Here is a 12766-nt window from a genome sequence, read left to right on the forward strand (position 1 = left end):
AAAACTACTTTATTATATAAAATATTGTTCAGAATTTGTGTATTGGGTTTGAGCTTCTTTTATTTTTAATACAGATTTTATTATAGTTATATTCATTGGGGAAAAAATACCAAAGAGAGACTGGTTGATTTTTAGTCAGGGTTCTGGTAAAAGTGTGTTTTCCCTAATTGTCTGAACTTTTCTCCTCTTCCATAACTAGAAAGATGGGATTTGTATGGATTTTAGGGCCACGCACATATGGGGCTCAGTCTTCATTCCCACTTAAAATTGTGGGAGCTTGTGTATGTGACTTAACTCTGTGAGTCTCCACTTCCTTCTATGTGACTGATAGCACTTATCTCAGAAGCCATTGTGGGTTTCAAACAAGGTATTTGAAAAGCACATGGAATAAGTTTGCATAATGTTAGGTATATAGACACTCAGTAAATGTTAGTTTCCTTCTCTCACTCTGTGTGTGTGTGTGTTTGGTGAAAAGAGGAGGAAAATTTGATGAGTATGAATTGGACGACTGGTCCAGAAATAAAGATCAGTATACAATCAAACAAACAAACACACAAAAAAATCAAACACAAAACAGAAAGGAACAGAGGTGAGAAATGGAAAAAAGAAGTTTAGAAAAACACTATCAACAGTAAATATTTACTAAGAACTTCCTATTTATATGTTTAGGTCCTCCAATGTATGGGACTCAAGGATAGTCTTGTCCTCAAAGAGCCTACAACACTTTTGAGGAGACAAGATTTATTCATTTGTAAAAGAGATAATTAAAATGCAAAGGAGTTGCTACTCTTGGAGTTGAGAGGAGAAAGCAACCTCTGTATTTATGGTATCTTTGGAGGCCAGACAGAAATTCAGTCGTGCTATGGGAGACAAGGGAAGACGAGAAAATCTTGAAATGCCCAGCCATTTGAGTCTGATGACAAAGGCTAGGAATATTCTTACAAAGGGAGACCACTGGTTTTGTTAAAACTGCAGTGGTGAAAATGATCGTGGTACTCTTTCTAACAACAGAAAATCCCCAAACAAACCTAAATGGGGCCTGGTAGTCTCACAGCCTTTATGCTAAGGGGGAGGGCGTGGGTGGGCAGGCTGAAGACGTCCAGTGCATACTCCTGGTTTCCTTATTCAGCCTGAGAGACGCTGATACCCCTTGTTGAGTTACTTATCTAGATTCTCTTTAAGCTCTGTCTCTTTCTTTCCCCAGCAGATCCCTGGAGAGATGCCCTTTCAACCTCCATCTCTACTAAATGCCTTTTGGATCCCAGCAGTGGAGCCCATTGGGTGGCTGGATTGACTCAGAGCAAACTATTACTGAGGCCTGTTAGCGTTGGTGAAAAGAACTCTAGCCAAATCCTCCAGGTTAGCTCTTCCCAGAAGTATTCCCGTGACAAAGCACAGCAACCACCCTACAAAGGGTTAATCCTCCCCCCTCCCCTGCCCCCCAACTTGCTGCCAGAGATCAGCTAATCTGATAATTATGGCAACAAACACAGTTTAGACAAACAAGACCTGACCCTGAGGGTTTGGAATGAAAACATTTACTCTCTCCCTCCCCAGAGAGACTGTGCCTGGAGCATACACACAGAGAGACACTGGGAAAATACCCTTGTGCGGGAGCTACAGGGTGAAAACATCTGTGTTCCTGAGCTGCTTAAGAAGATAAAGTTAATGGGGAGAAGGAAGGGGGTGGGGGAGGTGGGAGGAGTGGGGAATGGTACAGTCGGAGGGTGTGCATGTTTGGAGCAGATGGAAAATGTACCCAGAACTGGAGATGTAAGCCAATTGTAATTGATTTTACAACAGAGGCAGACTGAGAGGAGAGGTACAGAGGAGTCTCAATGAGGCAGAATTCCAGTGAAAAACCTGGACTGTGGCTAGAGGAGGAGAAACATCTTAAACCCCCAAAGTAGTACTTATTCCTGAGAGCTGGAAGGGAAGATTATTCCAAGTAGTCCATGATTCTAAGTGAATTTTAATATCTGCCTGCCAGGCGGTGAGGCTCACAATCTAACTTGGCTGGTCATCCTTCTCTCACCCCTAGTTTTGTTTCTAAACTGAGCAGCATGGGACTTCCCTGGTGGCGCAGTGGTTAAGAATCCTCCTGCCAATGCAAGGGACATGGGTTTGAGCCCTGGTCAGGGAAGATCCCACATGGCGTAGAGCAACTAAGCCCGTGTGCCACAACTACTGAGCCTGTGCTCTAGAGCCCACGTGCCACAACTACTCAAGCTCACGAGCCTAGAGCCCGTGCTCCGCGACAAGAGAAGCCACCGCAATGAGAAGCCCGCACACCGCAACGAAGAGTAGACTCCGCTCACAGCAACTAGAGAAAGCCCGCGTGCAGCAACGAAGGCCCAACACAGCCAAAAATAAATATAAATAAATAAATAAATAAATAAACTGAGCAACATGCCCTTTCCCCCTTGCTGTCTGCCTCAAAACTTGTCAAGCTACTTTTCCCCTTTCTGCATCCAAAATGCTGCTTCCTAGAAGAAAACTTTCTGGGTTGCTTAAACTGGAGATTCTGACCTTGGCTTGCTTTAACTTGGAATTCCAACAGTTTCTCCTTTCCAATTACCCTCAAGTTTTGCCCCACGTACCCATGAGCCTAATGTCATCCTAGAGCCAAATGTCATTTCTTTTTTGCACATGGCTGGTGGTATATCAGCTGGTAAACACTCCTTGCCCCTTAAAACTCTCCAAAGGATCTCTAGGCATCCAAATCCTTGGGGATTTGCAGATCATATATATGGATTACCCCAAGCTAAGAGGAGCAACTACTATGATTGATGATAGGATCAAGGTTTAAAATGGATTCCATACGGTGAAAGATGGTCTAAAATCAATAAGAGAGGATGTGCCAGGAATGTGAAGCACTGCATTTAGGTCCAATAATCAATTCACGAGCACAGGACGGAAAGACCTACAAAACAACAGTTTATGTAGAAACAAAATGAAACAAACCATTTTTTTGGTCAACAACTGGTTCAATATGAGATAAAAATGAACCTATCTGCTTAAAGAGTGAATACAATCATGGTAGGTGTTAATAAAAGTATTGTGATCACATTAACATTTTACTGTATTCTTAGCAAGGGAAGGGTAGAACTGAACAAATCTTTTTTTTTTTTTTTTTTTTTTTAAGTCTAACTGTCAGCTGACCAAGCAGAGTCCAGGAGGCTATGCAGATCAATTTTCCTTTGCTTGTGCTTTAATTTAATTTCAGATTCAAGAGCCCTATTGCAATCTACACAGGGTCCACCTTGGCAATCATCATACCTTGTTCAGCTGGTTCCACTTGCCCCTGTGTTTTGAATCCCATGCAGGCCCATTTACTTGTTCCTCTGCCAGTCTGTTGGAGAATCAGAGATTCCTCTACTCCTCAAGGAAAGACACTTCTTTCCAAATAGTCCAGTCTTTTTACTGCTCTTCACACACCCCATGGTTGTTTGTTAATTTGTTCATTCATTCATAAATCCATTGACCATCCACTATGTGCCAGGCACTGTACCAGGAACTGGGATTCAACAGTGATAGAAACGGTCCTTGCCTTCATCAAGCTTATGTTCTCAGGGGGGTAAGCAGATCCTAAACAAAAACTAAGAAAATTTCAGATAATAAAAAGGTATGAAAATTTACCCTGTACTTGAAAAGCCTTCCAACTTCTGCCTAAAATTCTCCGAAAGTTACCTCCTGCTTCCTAACTCAGCTGAAGTTCCACCTTTCCCTTGGAGGGGCAGAGAACTCCTCTAGCTTTCTCCTCCCTGAACTTTTGGTGCCCAAGGGCTTGTAACACATAATTAATACTCAACTGCTCTCCAATTGTTTCCCTTACACTAATTTTGCCTCCCAGTAGACTGTAGGAGCCAGTAAACTCTTTGAAGTTATAGGCTATGCCTTCAGTTTAAACATATTCAGTCAATCTTTATCTATGATACTGTTAAAAAGGAAATGAGAAGCACAGTTTAAACATAACTTGAGGCTTTTAAGCTGATTCCCAGATAACAAGAGAACTTCTTCCAGTGCCTCCGAAATCCTCTAGAATAAGAATGTAAAGTCAGGATGGTAGTTTGTTTATTTGCTGAACATACCTCCTCCAAAGAGTCCTAGATTTTGTAAGGAGATCTTTAAAGCAACAAACATACCTTGAACTGAGTATTAGTGAGATTAGAGGGAACAGCAGGAGGGAAACAGCCAACAAGCTCAAAAAGGGAAGAAAGTTAAGGACAAACAATGGCAAATTCAGAAAAATGTTCGGTCCAAAATTGAGCCCAAACAACATTTTTTTGGGGCCCTCACACTCTGCAGAAGAAAAGCATCCTGAAAACAAAACAAAACAAACCTAGAAACAATACAAATGGCCATCAATAGAGGATTTGATTAAAGCAATAATGGCACCTTCACAATGTGGACTGGTACGTGGCAAGAATGAAGTAGGTAAATCTACATACACTGATGTGAAGAGATGGCCACTTTGTAGTTTAAACAGAAAGTCTCAGAACAGTACAGATGATATGATCCCTTTCATTAAAAAACTTACTTATATATGTGTAGAAAATGCATTTAAGGATATATACTAAATTGTTAACAATGGTATTTCTGGGAATGGGTTATAGGCAGTGGGGTTGGGGAGACAGGGGAATTTAATAATTTATTTTTACTTTATAACTTCTGAACTGTTGTATATCCTGCACTTAATTATGGATACCCAGAGTGGTTCCTGGATTTGTACGTGCCCCTTGTGCCACATGGAAGGACTTCTGAAGAGAAATCCTAAGCATCTGCCAATGAACTGTGCATGGCTATGTCCTAGGGGGCCTTCTTAGGTAGAAAGAGAGCATGTCCCAGCCAAAGATTTGGCAGGGCACACAAGGAGAGCCATGAGGAGGCCGCTACAAGCATGTTTCATGAGTTTGCTTCCTTAACGCAACTCAAGGATGCACTGAACAAATTCCTTGACAAATTTGTTGTTGTTGTTATATAAATGAACCCCTGGAAAAGCGTATAAATAACACTTTTACATCACCAGGCAGTAAGGGAAAACAATATTTAAGACATGTTGAGTTCAAGAATGTGGCTTTGGGATGATAGAGACATTTTGAATTTTAAGTTTGCCACTTACTAGCTTTGTGATCATAGGCAAATTATATCACCTCTCATTGTTTTCCTCCTCCTTCCTGTGAATCTTTTTGGGGGGGTCTCCTCCTTCTCTTTCCAGCCCTGAAATGCTGGTGTTCCTAAAGCTGCTGTCCAAGGCCCTCTTCTCCTTTCCTTGGGTGATATTATCTTCCTGTGGCTTTAGTGGCCACTGCGTGCCTGTGACATACAAGTCAACGGATCAGGCCAAATCTCTCTCCTTAGCTCCATGCTCTGCCTGATACCTTCTAACGGAACCCCATTTCCTGCATGCTAAAACCCTTTACCATGCTTTACATGGTCCTTCAAAATCTGGGGCTAGGTTACCTTTCTAATCTCATTGCTCACACATTCCCTCTTCCCTCTCTGCTCCAATCAGACCAAGCCATTTTTCATTTCTTCCACTAACCGTGCTCTGTGTTCCTTAAACTCTGGGCTTTTACAACTTTTTGGTCCTCCTGCTCTAGCCTACGTGTCTAGCACCCACCCCGGCGGTTTCCCAGTATTGCACTCCTCACACTGCATTGAATGACTTGTTTACACATTTGGATCACCCACCAGATCATAAGCCCTAGCAAGCCGGGGTATTTGTCTTGTTTGTCACTGTATACTTAGAACATAACCCCCAGTACTGGCACTTGACAATCTAATTATAGACATTTGTTAAATAAAGCCCTATCATTATAACATGAGCGAGGTGATATAATCATTAAGAATTGGGCTCTGCGTTCAAACTTTAGGTCTACTGCTTAACAGCTATGCAACTTTTGGCAAGTAATTAACTTATCTGTTCCTCAGTTTCCTCATCTGTTACCCCATCTATTAAAATGCTTCGAGGAAATGAAGCACTAAATGAAATAATTGTTTTCATTACAAAGCAAGTGCTCAATAAATATCAGATAATTTAACGCTTAGAAAATGCTTAGAACAGTACCTGGCACATAGTAAGAACATAATAAATATTAGTTATTATTATCACTATAAATTTTTGTAATGATAAAAATAATCTCTAATTAGTTTTAAAAGTTTAGATTTCTGTGTATAGATTTTCTTAAACCACAGCATATTTGTGCTTAGTAAGTCAGGTAGTCTAGTAGCTTTTCCCCTCTAGGAAAGTATTTGAATACTTGAGTGGAAAGTTATTAGGGACAGTAAGAGAGCAAGGAAGGAGAACCAACTGTGTTTAGTGTTAATAGTGTTTTAGATTTCAGTTGTTGCAAAACAGTGATTGGACTTTAATGTTTCTATGATTGTTGCTTTTCTTCCCATGGCAGTTCTCAAACTTGGGTGTGCATCAGCATCATCTGATAGCTTGTTAAACTACCGATCAACTGCCTCTATTTCTAGGTGGTTCTGGGATGGGGCCTGGGTCCGTGGACTTTTACCAAGATCCCCTGGTGATTCTGACGCAAAATGAGGTTTAAGAACCTGTGAGCCGATAAAAAGCAATTGGTTAAAACCAACAACCACTATGTCCAGGTGGCAGCATCGGGCTCAGCAGGACTTTGTTGGAGTTGCCTTCTGGAAAGGGCTCTGAGAGGTTGGTGTCTGGGAGATGCCTCTGCTGCGAGGGGCTATTGTTACGGCCAGGAGAATCCTAAGGACAAAAGGCTTCACCTCCAACAGGAACAGCTGCTGAGGACCCACTCTGGGCTTGCTGGGGGAGGCGAAGAGGAGCTCCGCCAAGAGGTGTGCTGGAAGCACCATTCGAAGCCCTTGCTGGAGGCGCTACCCTGTAGCAGCAGTGAGAATCACCTAGAGGGTTTGTTAAAATGCAGATTCCTTGGTCCTATTGCAGACCTACTGAATTGGGATATGCATTTTAAACAAGCTGCACAGATTTGTCTGAGGCATGTTAAAGTCAGAGAACCACTGACAGAAGCTTGGGCTGATCCCAGTGCGTCGCAGCCTCTGCCAGCTGGAGAGGTGTTTTTGTTTGGTTTTGTCATACTCCCCTTCCCAGCAGTCGGCACGGAACCTAGACTGACTTCTCAGATCTTAGATGGTCACCAGCCCTCAAAGACCAGGGAGGGTGTAACCCGGAAAAGACTTTTGTAAATCAAAGCATAACTTTCTTTGAGTTATTAGATGTTATGCCCTTTTCTGAGGACAACTAGAGTGGGCATTTGGTTTTCAGGAACTGTCTGGTTAAAATGATTTTCTTTCGAGAGAAATCTCAATTGTGGTAGATGGGCCTTGTCTGGATTCCTCCTGTAGGGTCCTGCGAGGGAGACAGGGATGTCCTGGTACACTTGGCTCCAGTGAGTGAGGTGTTTTGAAGGTGACATCTATTCTCCTTATCTGTCAAAGATAGATGAGCAGGGACTTGGTTGCCGCGGGGGATGTTACTGCCTTGGTTTTCCCATCAAACTCTGTCAGGCTTTGTAACTTGAAGGAATGAAAGAGGGAGCGGGAGAGGGACAGTTTCTAACGAGCTGTCAGCAGGGTCCCACCAGCCTGCCTCAGCCCTGACTTTGTTCCAATGCTATTACGGTAAAAATCCTTGAGTTTCTCTCAGACAAAGAGAAGTGGCCTGGGGCTGAGAGGCACAGATTCATAAGCAATTTCCCTCATTATACACTTCCAGTTCTTAATCACCATTTCAAAGAGGAAGAGCTATCAGAGCAGACTTTGAGAATTTAGCCCTAGACAGGATGCACAGCCCTCATACTGTAGCTTAATCAGTGTGCTTTTCTCAGCTGCTTAAAATGGGGGAGACCTGGCTCTCAGCATGGCTGAGCTGTAGGAGACCTTTTTTTTTTTTTTTTTTTTTAATTTTATAGCTACTTTATTTATTTATTTATATATTTTTTGGCTGTGTTGGGTCTTCGGTTCGTGCGAGGGCTTTCTCTGGTTACGGCAAGTGGGGGCCACTCTTCATCGCGGTGCGCGGGCCTTTCACTATCGCGGCCCCTCCCGTTGCCGGGCACAGGCTCCAGACGCGCAGGCTCAGCAGTTGTGGCTCACGGGCCCAGCTGCTCCGTGGCATGTGGGATCTTCCCAGACCAGGGCTCGAACCCGTGTCCCCTGCATTAGCAGGCAGATTCTCAACCACTGCGCCACCAGGGAAGCCCCTGTAGGAGACCTTTTGTCCCTAGTGATTTTTAGGCCTGGGACAAGGGAGAATTTACAAAGTGCTAACGTAGAGATCTTTCCAGAAGTGGGATCTGCTCGCACGGATGAGATATCCAAGGAACCAGAGAGGTTGTTAGAGACAACGCCCAGTGTAACATCGGGGGTGTGGGGGGAATGTATCTGGAAAAGTCAGAGTAACACAATTCCAGTAATCCCAGAATCGAAAAGCGACAGGTTTAATAACAAAAACCTTGGTGCCCTAGCAGTTTTTGTTTGGCATAGGAATTACAGATTTATGTTTTGTCAGCCACTCTGCTATTTATTATAAAATTATGCATCATTCAAGATTATAATATTAAAATAATAATTAGCTTAAATAGTCTGTAATCCAGGATTACAGATGGTATGACAACCAATAGCCCTGGAATGCACTTAGAATAGTTACACGAGTAGTGCATGGATACATTCTTGTAAAATATTTAGAAGTTTACACAGCAAAAAGTCCCTTTCCCTCCCATTCCTCTTCCCAGAGGTAACCACTGTCAACAGTTCAGTAAGTATACTTCAGTCATCTTTCTGAACATTTACATACACATGTATGTATATATGCACACTCATCTTTTCGCATAAATGAGATCATATATATTGCTATGTAACTTTAAAAAAACCTGAATAGTATATATATCTTGGAGATATTTTCATAGCAGTACGTATGAGTCTTCCTCATTCATTTTCACATTAGCACAGTACTGCATTATAGGGATGTGCCCTACTTAGGGAATCACTCACTAACTGGTGGACATTAAAATTGTTTCCAATATGTTTGCTATTACTAGCTTTTAAAAATGATGTATACCCATGCTGCACTTCAGACCCACTGATTCAGAATATTTGCGAGTAGGGCTTAGGCTTTGGATTTTTTCAGAAAAAAAACTGGAAAATTCTAATGTGAGGCAAGGATTGAGAATCATGATCTACACATTAAACAAAATAAAACAGAACTCTAGAGCATTTTAAGATAGTACAATCAATTATTATGAAGCAATCAGAGACAGTCAAATAGTCACTGATTAATTTTTAATCATTTACTCTGAAAACACCTTGAGTAAATCAAGTTATCCAAGTGAAAAAAAATATGATATTTAATAGCTGCCTGGCATTTTTATCTTTGGAAATGCTTTCCTTTTTAAATCTCAGCATCTTCAATTCAAAGCTGTGAGCAAGGTGGGCCAGGAATGACCCTGTCTATTTTACAGTCCTGGAAGCTGATGGGGGTAAAATGATGCTTCTCAATTTTAATATGCTTAGGAAAAATCTGGGAATCTTCTTAAAATGCAGATTCCAACTTAGTAGGTCAGGGGTGGGGCCTGAGATTTTGTATTTCTAACAAGCATGAAGGTGACTCTCATGCTGTTGATCTGAGGACCACACTCATTAGTAAGCACCTGGATTAAGGGTAGTGAGCTAAATACAATGGAGAACTCAATTCAATAGAAGAAACTGGGTGTCACTGAAATGATGGACACTTAGCATGACGAAGAAAGGAGTGAAAGGAGAAGGGAATATAGGGTGGAGAAGGATGGACGGCAAAGAAGCTCTTCCTCTACATCAGCTAAACAAGGATGCCTTTCATCTTGGAATCCCATGCCCTAAACAGGGCCACATCCTGAATATGGCACTAAAAGCATTCCAAGCCTATTGGCTGTCATACCATCTGTAATCCTGGAGCTTGCCCAATACTATTTCTTGTCTCTGTAACTTTCCCTTCTGGGGGATCCTGATGGTAGCCCATGGGTCCTGTAGTGCTCATCCCACTGCCTTTCACCTTGTTTACAACCCACTCCTTCCTGGGGGAACCAGAGGCTCCAATTCTGAACCTGACTTGTCTCCACGCACCATTTACTCTCTTGGTTCAGTGGTCTTCCAGAGGAGACTTTGCAGCCCAGCGCTGGCTGTTATCTCCGTCAGACATGGAGGAGACACCATAAGTCTCTTGGCGATATCCACTCACCAACTATGACAGTTCCATCTTCTTTGGGCAGTGCCTGCCATCAGTTTTCCTCTCACTCTTTAGAGATTCCTGTCCTGTGTAGGATAAGAATAATAAACATATAAGTACACGTTTCTGATTCTCCCTTCTCTTGATATCTGTTTTTATTTAATTAATAAAGATCTATGTGATTCAGAATAAATTTTTTACTTGCTTTACATTTCTCAACTGAATCACAAAGATAAAGATACTTGTATCTTACTAATAGAAACTAGATTTTTTTAAATGCTGTTTTTGTGTCTTTATCATTTGGAACAAAAGAGCTAGAAGCACTAATAAGATAATAAAGGTATTATTTTAATGGGCCATTTTCTCTTGAAAACATTGGCTGCCAAAACAGATTCCAGAAATTTAAGATTAATATGTGCAAGCTGTAGGGTCTAAGAGGTGCTGCTGGGGTGGGAATTAGAAGGGGAATGCTATCCACGCTGGAAGGAACATTCTGAGGGGAAAGAACTGGCCTCAACTAGATGAATTCCCCTTATTAATATGCTTTCACGTTCCTTTCCATGAAAGGACAAACAGCACTTACCATGGCTGTAATTTTAGTAATTATATTTGTGCATTGGTTTTATTGTCTGTCTCCCCCATTAGATTAGAGAATTCGTGAGGACAGGGACTTTGTCTTTTTGTTCACCATGTTATCTTTTTTTTTTTGGCCACACCGTGCGGCTGTGGATCTTAGTTCCCCGACCAGGGATTGAACCCAGGCCATGTCAGTGAAAGTGCCGAGTCCTAACCACTGGACCACCAGGGAAGTCCCTCACCATGTTATCTTTAGCACCCAGTGCAATGCCTGACACAAGTAGATGGTCAATAAATATTGATAAAATGAATGAAGTGAATGGAAAAAATCATGAAGAAAATCATGAAGAAAAAGAAACAGTGGTGTTACGTTACGAGATGGAGTTTTAATGTAACTAAGGTTAAAACTATAATTAAAACTAAAAAATAAAAGGCTCTCAAGACTACAAAGCTGATAAATGGAATATTGCCTGCCATATCAGTAAACAAAAGATGTCACAGTCATCAGCAATTGCAGCCACAGCCAGTGGTGAGCTGGTGAGCCCTGAGGAAACTCAGGAAGGAAAAGTGTACCTGCCATCTAGCAGCCATCAGACTGCAGCTACTCCCTATGGTGAGCCCTGAGGAAACTCAGGATGAGAAAACACAGGATACTGGCCCCAGTTAGCTGAAGTACATATCAAAGGAATGATTTCAGTGAGCCCAGACTCTTGCATCTTCCCATACATAGAAAAGCAATAAATTCCTTGAGATTTCTAGTTTTCTTTAATTAACAGTAATCATTTGTTCCTACTACCTGCCCTTTGTCGCAAAACTCCTATATATCCTAGCTCCCCCCTCACCTCCTCAGAGCAGTTCTCTCAGGGTTACGTGAGATGCTGCCTCCTGGGCTTGAAGTCCTAAAAATTCCCACCAAATAAAACATAACTCTCAACTTTTAGGTTGTGAATATTTTTTCAGTCGACAAAGCTTAGCTACGGAAGAAGGATTCCTGATTGGAAAAGTTGGAGACCCATTGCTTTAGTCATGCGGAAAATTAAAACTCACACCTTATCCCTTTAAATAATTTTGACATTGTTAGGTCATTTTTCTTTGTAAGCCCTATGCCTCTTCCATTTCTAGAGCAGGATGTTTCTCTGTTCGGAACTTGGAACTCTTGTGTGGAAATTAATATGATGTCAGAAAGCAAATACAGTGATTTCATCACAGAACAAGGACCTCCTGTGGTCTTTTTAAACTCAAGTAATGAACCAGTAATACATTTTAAATGTTTTTTAAAATATGTTCTACCTTAAGGAGAAGTTGTGGGATTAAATTTTGGTATGCATTAATATAAAATATTCTGAGGTCCCTGGAATAAAAGCACAATATAATATCTAAAACCAGAACATCTCATTCATTCTTTCACTCAATAAACTTTTATGACACCAGAGGCCATATAGCACAGCGGAGCAGGGACCCTGAAGACAGGCTGTCTAAATTCATATCCTCGCCATTTTATGGTTGTGCCATTTTGGGCAAATTGTTCCAGTGCTTTCTGCCTCAATTGCCTCATCTGTTAAATGGAATAATAAGACAACCTACTTCCATTGTTATTGTAATTTGAGTTAGTTTTTATTGAGCACTTAGAACAGTACCTGCCATATAGTGAGCACTATGTACATGGTTTTAAATAAACAAACTCCTGTAATGTGCCAAGCAGGTACAAAGCACCAACAGGCTTTCAGGAAATTAGTGAGCTAGTATCTACTGAACACTTGCTATGTATCAAGCACTAATCTGTAGGCAGTTTTGTATCAATTTTTATGACAACTCTGCTGGAGATATCATCCTCCTTCATTCCTTCAGCCAATATTTGTTGAGTGTTCACTAGATGTCAGGAGCTGTTTTTGGTCCTGAGACACAATGTCTTGGGATTTATGTTTTAAAAAATTACTATTTTACTAACAAGTGATTTTCAATAGCTCCCTCGATTTCCAG

General features: G+C 41.4%; 1 long non-coding RNA gene across 3 annotated transcripts in view; it reads right to left on the reverse strand.

Annotated features, from left to right (window-relative positions):
• The window catches only part of LOC102997825 (uncharacterized), a 45727-nt gene that overhangs the window by 19876 nt on the left and 13085 nt on the right, over window positions 1-12766 (reverse strand). For 2 of the 3 annotated variants that reach the window (XR_009005683.1, XR_009005682.1), the window contains exon 2: window positions 10223-10296. This is a non-coding gene — a long non-coding RNA (uncharacterized LOC102997825). Of the gene's footprint in view, window positions 1-3279; window positions 3600-10222; window positions 10297-12766 lie in introns of all 3 variants that reach the window. The other variant, XR_451448.2, reaches the window with a different exon arrangement.

This window comes from Balaenoptera acutorostrata, chromosome 16 (genome assembly GCF_949987535.1).
Source record: "Balaenoptera acutorostrata chromosome 16, mBalAcu1.1, whole genome shotgun sequence".
NCBI classification, from domain to species: Eukaryota; Metazoa; Chordata; class Mammalia; order Artiodactyla; family Balaenopteridae; genus Balaenoptera; species Balaenoptera acutorostrata.